This window comes from Colobus angolensis, unplaced genomic scaffold (genome assembly GCF_000951035.1).
Source record: "Colobus angolensis palliatus isolate OR3802 unplaced genomic scaffold, Cang.pa_1.0 Scaffold21, whole genome shotgun sequence".
Taxonomy (NCBI): Eukaryota; Metazoa; Chordata; class Mammalia; order Primates; family Cercopithecidae; genus Colobus; species Colobus angolensis.
In genome coordinates this window covers 7,550,100-7,556,916 of record NW_012115266.1, presented here as the reverse complement: position 1 = coordinate 7,556,916, position 6,817 = coordinate 7,550,100, and the positions used below count along the sequence as shown (strand labels likewise).

Below are 6,817 nucleotides of genomic sequence, written 5' to 3'. Positions count from 1 at the left end.
ATCTTGAAGACAGCTGAAACTGCCAGGGCCTCTTGGGACTGTGCAGTCCCTCACTCACCCTCCCAGCTGCCACTCCCATAGCATCTTCCTCGATATAGCCCCATGGACTTGAAAGTCATCATCAAATGCCCCTTAGCCTCTCTCGGCCCTTTATGCATGTGGGTTTCTTACCTTGTGTTCACTCTGCTTCTGGTGATGAAAGAGGAACCCAGAAAGACTGATAAATTACTGAAATCTACAAATAGAAGGCCAAGTATGAAGACAGCAAGGAATGAGGAAACCCCACCCCATTCCTTGGACTCAGCCCTGGGCCTCCTGCCCTGGCCAGCCTTATGAGGCACCGGCTGTAGAAATGTCAGCCCAGGGTCCTCTGCTGAGAGTCCTCTCAGGCGTGGTCTGTGAAGGGAACTGCCAGGGCAGCACTCGAGGCCAACACCGTCCCCCTCCAATGCACGACGGGCACTCCGGGGAGTGTGGTGGCACAGAGCGGCCTCTTGGCTCCAGATGTGGGTCCTACAGAGAATTCTGGGGTTCAGTGACCCCTCCACCCACTCAGCCTCATAAGAAACCCCGGCGATAACACAAAAGACTGTTCTTCTTTGGCAGATAGGGAAATTTTAAAGACAATACTCATAAGTGAGCCTGGGGGGACTTGTTTTATGGGCCGGGACTGAAACCAGCCACCAAACCCCACTGTCGGAGGAGCTTCTCAGAGACCAGAATCAAATGCCACCGGCCTTGTGAGTGCCTGGCCTCTGCCACAGCTGGGTGGGTGCCCAGCCAAGGAAACCTGTGCCCCATCATTCGGGGCATTATTCTCCCTCAGAAGAGGATCTCGAAAGCAGAAGGAAATTAGAAACAACCGCGCAATGAATACCAGATTCTGCTTTCTCTCTGCTCTGGCTGCCAGGAGATGAGGCAGGGCTGGCTGACAGCGTGCCCCGCCCGGCAGCTGCTCGCCCTCCAGGATGTCCGCGCCGTGGGGAACTGCGGGTCCCGCTGGCCTTCTAGCTCTCTATTTATTTCCACAGTGTCAGTTTTCTTTCTCCTGCTAGATGCGGATTCCTTGAGGGCAGAGTCACATCTGATGCCCTTCCCCATGAGGCACAGCACGCATGCGCGATGGGCACTCCGGGTGCGTCAGTTGATTACCTGATTTCATCTGGGCAGACGTGATGGCGCAGGGTGGTGACCCTGTGCCAGATACTCTCCTAAACAGGCATAAGCTCACTGAATCCCGGAGCCTTCCCATGAGGGAGAAACAATCTTTAATCTCATTTTAGAGATGATGAAGCGAAGTCCAGCCAAGGGGCAGGACAATCTGATGGAAGCAGCTTTGCTGGAACCAAATGACTCTGCTCCTCGCCCGTTACCAACACTACCTCCTCCAACAACACAGGAGACGTGCATGGAGCCCTCCTTCGGTCACGGTCCTACCCCACGTGCTAGATAAATAAAGAGGGTGGCCTAAGAGTCAATATGGCTCCTTCCGAACTCTCACCCTGCGAGACAACAATGACAGGGATATTATGCTCGTGCTACTGGCCACATGTGACCCAATGGAGAAGTCAGGGAGCAACAGAGGTCTGCATTAAGGAGCTACCAAGAAGGAGACATGCAGGGCTAGTGTCAGTCAAACCAACCAAGCTTCTGAACATTCTCGCTAAGAACTTCTTTAGAATGCACTATTTTTTTTCCTGTTGGGGCTATTATTCATTTTAACCTAATGTTATGTTTTAAGCCTCCTACGTAAGTACACACCAGCTTTAAATGTTGTGGAATACTGAGCTCATATATCTAGTCAAACTTCTGTTTGCTTTTTGCTGCATCCATAGCTACGATCTGAATAAATAGAGGAGAAAAGTTTGGCTCCCAACCCTACTCCCTGGGCCCCATGCCATCATTCCCCAAAACAAAGGAGGAAATATGCCAGAAGTGAGAGACCAGGGGTAATGGTGAAGGAAAACAACATCCCAGTCAGGCACAGTGGCTCAGGCTTGTAATCCCAGCACTTTGGGAGGCTGAATGGGGAGGATCACTTGAGCACAGAAGGTCGAGGCTATAGTGACCCGCGATTGCACCGCTGCACTCCAGCCTGGGCGACAGAGCAAGACCCAGAAAACAAACCAACAGTCAGGGCGCAGTGGCTCATGCCTATAAATCCAGCACTTTGGGAGGCTGAGACAGGCGGATTACCTGAGGTTAAGAGTTCCAGACCAGCCTGGCCAACATAGTGAAATCCTGTCTCTACTAAAAATACAAAGCGACCATCCTGGCTAACACAGTGAAACCCCGTCTCTACTAAAAATACAAAAACTAGCCGGGCGAGGTGGCGGGCGCCTGTAGTCCCAGCTACTCCGGAGGCTGAGGCAGGAGAATGGCGTAAACCCGGGAGGCGGAGCTTGCAGTGAGCTGAGATCCGGCCACTGCACTCCAGTCCGGGCGACAGAGCGAGACTCTGCCTCAAAAAAAAATAATAAATAAATAAATAAAAATACAAAGCTAGCTGGGCGTAGTAGCATGCACCTGTAGTCCCAGCTACTCAGGAGGCTGAGGCAGGAGAATCGCTTGAACCCAGGAGGCGGAGGTTGCAAGATTACACCACTGCACTCCAGCCCGGACAACAGAGCGAGACACCGTCTCAAAACAAATGAACAAACAAGCAAACCAAAACAAAAATGTCATCCTATTCTGGGTGGTACTGAGCAGGGGCAGGCTCCCCAGAGAGGGATGGAGGAGGGGCAGGAAGACATTTGATTAATTTCCTACAAGGAGTCAGCACATTTTGTAACTATGGGCAGGGAAGGGAGAAGAAGAGCTCCCAACCCACCCCTCTGCAGATGAGGTCACAGGCTCGGCGGGTGCCAGTGAAGCCCAGCTGGTAAGTGCTTGACCAGGACCTGAACCTGGAACCTGAAACTCAAGTCCTCTCTCCCCAGCTCAGGGCTCTCCCCCTCCGTCTGGCTCCCTACCTGACTCCACAGGATCTGGTGGCTCTGTGCTGTGTGTTAAGTGACCTGCACCCCCTGGATTGCATCCCATAATGACCACACCCATGACTATGTACTGGGTGGTTCCATTCATCCAAACAAGAAAACCCAAGGAGTGAGCTTCGTCCTGGTACTTCCCAGGGCACAACCACGCAGCTATGGACTGGGGATTTCTAAAGAGTCTATTATATCAGATTATTAAAACAAAGAAGTAGGAGAGGTGAAGGTCATGGATTCCATCTCTAAATGAGCCCACTGTCACATGAAAGAAAGTAAGGGGAATCCGTCCTGACTGGGCATCTTCATGTTTTGTCATCCACCCTCCTGCCCTCCTGTCTCAAAAGGGTCTTCTCAGAAAAGCCTTCCTGCTTGATCCAGTGACAACCACCACCTCTTGTGCACTCGATGCCACCTCCATGCCTCCTTCAGGACGTGGGGATCAATTATCCCATCTTGCTTCAAAATCTTTACCCTCTCTCTTGCCAACTCATTTTGCTCAGCCTATAAACATCATCAAGTCTCCCCCAAACTGAAAAGATCTCCCTGTATCTGCCTCCTGCACCTGGTGATGATGCCACATCTTCTCTTACCTTCAACACCAGGCTTTCTGGTAGTCTCCCTTCATGTCCTAAACTTCTCCCAGTAATTCCTAAGCCCCTCCCCCACCGACAAAATGTGCAATCAAACCCAGCTGCTCTATGGAAACGGCCTTCTCAAGGGCCACACATAGTCCACTGAGTGTCACATCTAGGGGCTACTTGTCAGCACCTATTCCACTCGACCCCCTGCATCAATTAACCCAGCAGAAAAAAGCTCTTCCTTATGAAATGTGCTAATGGCAAGCGCTATTCCTTCCTTACTCAAAAGCCATTCCCCTCCCCTTGGTGGAAGAATCCTGTTTGTTCAAGGACAGGAAAGAGATTCTCTGATTTCACCAAGAGAGGCACAGCCCCTGGTCCAAAGCAAGCATGTGTCCTTCTCCCCAGTGGGATCTAGGGGGAGATTAGCAGGGGTCGGCTGGGGATGATCCCTCCAACATCACCACCCCACATCCTACCAATAAAAGAGGCATGAGGAGAACGTCTGTTCCACGCTGTTGCTGTTTCCTGCCTTTGAACGCATCATATGAGGATGTGATGCATCCAAGGCTACGAGAAGGGCAAGAGGGCCTCGGTGACACTGACACAGAGCTTTGCTGCTGAACACCCAGACTGTGAGAAAAATCAACCCTTTTATCTAATCACTCGGACAGCTTTGCTGTTACCCACAGCGAAAAGCCTCCCCAGCCGACGTAACTCTTTTCTCTTGGTTACTGTCTCCTCCTTCTGTCCCTCCTTATCAAGTCTCCTTGACAGCCCCTCTGCCCACCCCTTGAATATCAGTGTTCTCCTGGCCCTCGGCCCCATGGACCTCTGAAGTTCACACCCTTGTCATCTACCTGTTTGTCAACTCATTGAATACCTGTCAGCACCTTCTATGTTCCAATAGGTATGGTAGAGTTGACACTCTAGTGGGGGAGAGAAACAATAAATAAGATGAACAACTAAAAAATTCCAAGTTGTGATCAGTGTATGCTCGGAATGAGATGACTGGCTAAAGAGGATGCTGAGAGAGCCTGTGGAGTCCCTTAGGTCGTGGACAGTGACCTGAGGGGGGACACTGAGCTTGAAGTTTGAACAATGGGAAGGAGCCAGCCACACAAAGGCAAGGACGAGAATTCCCGACAGTGGAGACGATGGTGAACCCTGGATGAGGACCTAAGCAAGGAAAGACGTGGCGTGTGGGGACCAAAAGGAAGCCAGTGAGGCTAGAAGGGCCAGAGTGATGAGGAAAGGGGACATCAGATGAAGCTGGGATCTGGCGTAGAACCTGGTAAGCCACAGGAAGATGGTGGTTGTTATGCTAAGTGTGGCTGGAAGTCATTGGATATGAGGATTCACAATCAAATGTGTGTCCCTAAAAGACCCTAGTGGCTAAAGTTTGGAGCTGGAAAGATCATGGACCATGCGGACTCACAGCCATCCAGGTGAGATGGTGGTGACTTGACCTGCAGCGGTGGTGGTAGAGATGGAGAGAGTTGGCCACCTTTGTGATGTGTTTCCAACGTGGAAATGATGGGACTTGCTGACAACGGGATGTGAGGGCTGAAGAAGAGGGAGGCATCAAGGATAACACTCAAGTTTTCTAGCTTGAAGGCGGGCGGGTTGATACCATTTGTTGAGATGGAGAAGAAGGTTCAGGGGTGAGGGAGGCAAATCGTTTTGGAGCTCCACTTTGAGTTCCATCTGGGAAATGCTGAGCTTGAAACGTTTGAGAAACATTCAAGTGAAGAAGAAAGGGGCAGCTCAGTGTTCAAGGCTGGAGCCCAGGGAGTTGGGAATTGTCAATCTACAGATGGTATTTAAAGTTCCGGGCGTGGTGGCTCACGCCTGTAATCTCAGCACTTTGGGAGGCCGAGGTGGGTGGATCACGAGGTCAGGAGATCGAGACCATCCTGGCTAACACGATGAAACACTTTGGGAGGCCGAGGTGGGTGGATCACGAGGTCAGGAGATTGAGACCATCCTGGCTAACACGGTGAAACCTTGTCTCTACTAAAAATACAAAAATTAGCCAGGCATGGTGGTGGGAGCCTGTAGTCCCAGCTACTCGGGAGGCTGAGGCAGGAGAATGGAGTGAACTCTGGAGGCAGAAGCTGTAGTGAGCCGAGACCGCACCACTGCACTCCAGCCTGGGTGACAGAGCAAGCCTCTGTCTCAAAAATTAAAAAAAATAACAATAATAATAATAATAATAAAGTTCTGGGAATGGATAAGGCTCACCACACAGAGTTATCAGGTCATTCGAGCTGCAAGTAGCGTTCGTTTTTCACTCCTTGCTCTCTCTTCTCACGGTGTGAGGTTGTCACAGGCTATCAATTCTAAATCCAGTGTATTTCTGAAAGCTATGCTCTCTCCTTCAGTTCCCTGGCTGGGGCCCTTCCAGCCTTCACCTTGCCTCCCCTGGAGACTTTCCATAGCCACCTGGCCTTGGTCCCTCCAGCTCACCTGCACCCTGCCACCTGTGGGGTCTGCCCCCTGCTCAGCTGTAGAAAAGCTGAAACCAGAGAGGCAGGCAGGAGGCCACCTCAGAACCTCAGAGAGGCAGCCGTGGAGCAACACCAGGTGGGAGCAGGGTCACCCAGGCCTGAGCTCGAGAGGGGCCAGCGACCAAGAGAGAACCAGGCGCCCGGCTTATAACCACAGCAACAGGGGAGAGCAGGGGCAGAGGCTGGTAGTGCACCCTATTCTGAACCCTACTCTGATGAAATGGCTTTATTAGTCCAGCTCACTGGCACCAACCCAGGCAGTTTCAAACCTAAAGGTACCACCCAACAGCTGGCATGCCAGGGGACGCTCATGAAAACAAATAACAGCAAAAATAACAATGACTAACGTTTATTGAACTCTTCCAATGTGGTGGTTCGTCCCAGCTCCACTATGTGACTGGGCTTGGTGAACTCTCCTAGCCTCATCTGTAATGTGGGATTCAATGACATCGCTCATGATAAAGTATCTTAGCTGAGGCCTAGCACAAAGAAAATGCTCAGTACTGAAAGGTATAATTGCTATGAATGTGATTACGACTAAAACAAAAGTCAACTCGTGTCTTTTTCCTGCATGAAAATCTCCAGTGGAGGCAGAGTGCAGTGGTTCACATCTGTAATCCCAGCACTTTGGGAGGCCGAGACAGTGGATTGCTTGGGCCCAGGAGTTCAAGACCAGCCTGGGCAGCATAGCAAGACCCTGTCTCTTTATTTTATTTTATTTTATTTTATTTTATTCTAT

The 6,817-nt window shown here is 50.9% G+C and overlaps 1 protein-coding gene across 1 annotated transcript in view; it reads right to left on the bottom strand.

The window, feature by feature from the left end:
- Positions 1-6,817, bottom strand: part of LOC105512277 — a 129,628-nt gene that overhangs the window by 9,829 nt on the left and 112,982 nt on the right. The window lies entirely within an intron of this gene.